Genomic DNA, 4,872 nt, shown 5'->3' with positions numbered 1-4,872 from the left:
AATAAAATACTTTGTGAAATTAATATTTGTTAATAAACAAAAATTCATTCAAGATGTTATAGATTCATATGTTAATTTCCATTTTTTGCTCAGTTGTTTCCTTGATAAAGTAGAAGGAGATATTGGTTTTGCTCATTTAGAAAGACAATCTTGTTCAATTAGCATTAAAGTAATCTACTTCATTACTGTCAATGTGAAATTGTACAATCAAATTAATAATTATATTAGAATATTTCAAATGCACTCTTCAAAATATTATCCCTATAGGTATATACTTTTTGCAATTTATTGAATATGTTTTCCTTACCTAATTACTACATACCATTTTCTGAATGTAGTTGGTATATGCAACTAAGACATATTATAGCAGACCAGGAAAACAATTATTCAAAGAGTTTTATCAAAAATGCTTATAACGAAAAAAAGGAGGTAAATACAAATTATGTATATTTGAAGACAATACTTGGTTAGTCTTCTTCTCACATTCCCCATTCCATTCTTTAGAATAATATACATTGTAAGGAAGTATTTAGAATGTTTTGGAGAAACAGCTTGACTTTAAACTAATGAGTTACTCTATGAGGCATATTGTTTACTTTATGTCCAGAAAAGCTAAATTCTTACCTTACCATTTTCTTAGGTTTTATACTCAAGTTTAATCTCTGATGGATGACAGGTAAAGATATAAACATTTTTCAACTGTGGCTAAATTTAGGCTGAGGAATCTAGGTACAACTGTACTCCTGCAGATAGGCCTCATCATCATGAGACCATGAAATCAAAATGTTAACCAATGCTTCATGAAATCTTGCTTATGAGATTTTGTGTATTATAAACAGTGGTTATTAGCATTTGTTTTGTAATCAGCATCATTTCATGAGTTAGTAAATGAAGTGAGACATTATACTCAAAACAAAATTTAAGGAGGCATCCAAAATTAATTACCAAAATATACATCATTTAACACAATGTTTTTAAGATGCGAGCTAAAGTAAATAATTTAAGAAAAAAATCAACATGTAAAAGAAATACAGAATGAGTATGACAGATTTTTTTTTTTACCCTAGTTGCAATAAGGCTTGCATGATGACTTTTCTGTTAATATGTTTAGTTAGCTCTTGATATTTAGTTAAAGTTATGTTATTTTGTATATTCATTTGTCAGATAAAAAAGGAAATGAATTCCATGCCAGTGTCAACATCCATAATGATGTTACAGTTGTATCCTGCTACTCCCAAATACCACTTAGTCCTAACTCTGAACATTAATGGACTTAACTCTCCAATTAAGCAACATAGACTGTCTAGTTGGATTAAAAAGCAAGATTCCTTTATCTGCTGCCTTCAGGAGTAACACCATGCCCATACAAACAAACAACTTTTGAAAGTGAAAGGCCCGAACAAAATCTACCCAGCAAATGACTCCTATAAATACGTAGGTGTTTCAATCCAAATATCAGATGAAATAGACTTCAAATTAAAATTAATGAGAAGAGATTAACAAAGTCGCTACATAATAATTAGGGGATCTCCCCTCCAGGAGATTATTACAATTCTAAATATATATTTGCCAAAGTAGAGAACACGAAAATTTATCCAAGAAACACTGCTTTCCCTCATATCTCACATAGATGCAAAGACATCAATTGCTGGTGACATTAACAAACCACTATCCTGACTATGTAGATCAACACGTCAAAAACTCAGTAGAGAAACTACACATCTAAACAACTGCATAGATCAGCTAGATTTAACAGATATCTACTGAATATATCACCCAGCAGCATCAGAATACACCTTTTTTTCAGCAGCACACAAAATATTTTCCAAACAGACCACATTTTAGGTCAAAAAACAAATTTGTCCAAATTCAGAAATATTAAATTTATACCATTCATTCTCCCAGACCACAAAAGAATAAAGTTAGAACTCAACACCAAAATCCACCAAAGAACTTCCTGTAACAAATGAAGGCTGAACAACACACTCTTGAATCACCAGTGGGTCATGGAAGAGATGAGAAAGGAAATTAAAATGTTCATGATATTCAACAAAAATGAACACATAAATTACCAGCTCCTCTGGGACACAGCAAAGGCAGTACTCAGAGGCAAGTTTATAGCTCTGAGTTCCTACATCAACAAATTGGAGAGATCTGAAACCAACAATTTAATGAGATATCTGAACCACCTTGAAAAAGAGGAACAAGATAAACGCAATACAGTAGATGGAAAGAAATCATTAAAATTACATCAAAATTAAACAAATTAGAATCCAAATATGAAAACAGAAAGGACCAAAAAAACCCCAAAGAAATGGTATTTTGAAAAATTAACAAATTTGACAGACCCTTAGCAAATCTTATGAGAAAAAGAAGAGAATACACTCAAATAAATAAACTCAGAGATGAGAATGGAAACATCACCACAGAAACAACTAAGCTTCAGAACATTATAATGGAATATTTCTCAAACCTTTATACTAATAAATTAGAGAACCAGGCAGAAATGGACGTTTTCCTAGCAAATATTGTAATGCTGAAAGTAAACCAAGATGAGTTAAACCAGCTTAACAGGCCCATATCAAGTATTGAAATAGACACAGTAATAAAAGACCTCCCACCTCAGAAAAGCCCAGGACCAGATGGATTTACAGCGGAATTCTACAAGGCTTTCATGTCAGAGCTCACATCAATACTCCTTCAAATCTTCAATGAAATTGAAGGAGAAAGTTCACTACCGAACTCATTCTATGAAGCCATCATAACCCTCATCCCCAAACCAGGCAGGGACTCATCAAAGAAAGAGAACTATAGACCCATTTCTTTGTTCTCTTTCTTTGATGAGTATTGATGCAAAACTTCTCAACAAAATTTTGGCCAATTGACTTGAACAATTCATCCCCAAATTATACACCAGCATCAAACAGGATTCATTTCAGGGATGCAAAGTTGGTTCAATATAACCAAATAATCTGGTATAATCCATCACATCACAAACAGCAAGGATAAGAACGACATGGTTATCTCAATAGTTGCAGAAAAAACATTTGACAAGGTTCAATAACCCTTTGTGATGAGGGTTCTGGAAAAATTAGGAATCTAGGGAACATTCCTCAATACAATAAAGGCTGTGTATGACAAACTTACAAACCTACAGCCAGCATAAAACTTAATGGTGAAAAACTAAAGCCATTTCCTCTTAACTCAGGAATAAGACAAGGATGTCCACTCTCTCCATTTCTATTCATTTTAGCATTAGAATGCCCAGCTACAGCAATAAGACAAGATGCAAACATAAAAAGGATCCAAATAGGGAAAGATGACGTAAAACTCTCCCTCTTTGCAGATGACATGATCTTCTCTTAAAAGAATCCCACGGACTGCAGTCCTAAATACCTCAAGCTGATTCTAACCTTTGGAAAAATAGCAGGGTATAAAATTAACCCTCAAAAATCAATGCCTTTTCTGTATGCCAACAATGGGTAAAGCGTGGCTGAAATCAGGAAAGCAACTCCATTTGTAATAGCCCCACAAAAAATAAAATACCTAGGAATTTACTTAACCAAATAAGTGAAGGACCTCAATGATGAAAACTTTAAAAACTTTAAAAAGGAATCAAAACAGAAATTAGAATGTGGAAAAACCTCCCATGCTCCTGGATTGGAATTATCAACATCATGAAAACAGAAATACTTCCCTAGGCTATCTACAAATTCAATGTGATACCTATCAATATTCCAACCTCATTCTTCAAGGAAATAGAAGAAGCAATCCAAAAATTCATATGGAATAATAAAGACCCCAAATAGCAAAATGATCCTTAACAGAATGAACAGTGCTGGAGGAATATAAATATCAAACTATGAACTCTACTACAAAGCTATAGTAATCAAAACAGCTTGGTCCTGACACAAGAACATACCTCAGGATAGATGGAATAGAATTGAAAACCCAGAAATGAACCTACAGACCTATAGCACTGTAATCTTCAATAAGGGTGCTAAAAACATGAATAAAGAAAGACAGCCTCTTCAGTAAATGGTACTGGAAAAATTGGTTAATCACTTGTAGAAAACTAAAGCTACATCCTTATATATCACCCTGAATCAGAATCAACTCCAAATGGATCAAAGAACTCAGAGTTAAAGCAGACACTGTGAAAACATTCCAGGATGTCGTAAGAGAAACCCTAGGTCTCCTTTGCCCAGACCAATATTTTCTTAATAGAGACCCAGAAATACAACAAATCAAAAAAAGGTGGGACAAATGGAATTGAATGAATTTGCAGAGCTTCGGCTTGGCAATGGATATAGCTAGCAAGATCAATAGAAAGCCCACTGATTGGGAGAACTTCCCTAGCCATACATCGGACAAGGGTCTCATATCTAAAATATACCTGGATCTCAAAAAATGAAATCCCCCAACAACAAATCCTCAAAGGAACAACTGGCCAATAAATAAGTGGACTAAATACTTAAAGAGAAACTTCTCTGAATACGAATGAAGGATGGACAATAGACACGAAGAAATGCTCAACCTCCCTAGCCAGAAAAGAAATGCAAATGAAAACCACATTGTGATACCACCTCACCACAGTTAAAATGGTTATAATCAAGAACCCTAATAACAACAAATGCTGGATGTGATGTGAGCAGAAGGGAACCTTACCGCATTTTTGGTGGGAGTAGAAACTTGTTCAACCATTTAGGAATTTGTTATGGAGGTTCCTCAGAAGATTCCACATAGAGCTCCCCTATGACTCAGCAATCCCACTTTTGGGCATTTATTCAAATGATCACAAACAGAACCATACTAAAGATACCAGCATCACTATGCTCATTGCAGCATTATTTACCATAACTAAGATAGGGA

The sequence above is a fragment of the Dipodomys spectabilis genome, unplaced genomic scaffold (assembly GCF_019054845.1).
Source record: "Dipodomys spectabilis isolate Male_0828 unplaced genomic scaffold, ASM1905484v1 ptg000070l, whole genome shotgun sequence".
In the NCBI taxonomy this organism is placed as follows: Eukaryota; Metazoa; Chordata; class Mammalia; order Rodentia; family Heteromyidae; genus Dipodomys; species Dipodomys spectabilis.
Note: the sequence above shows the minus strand (reverse complement) of the source record.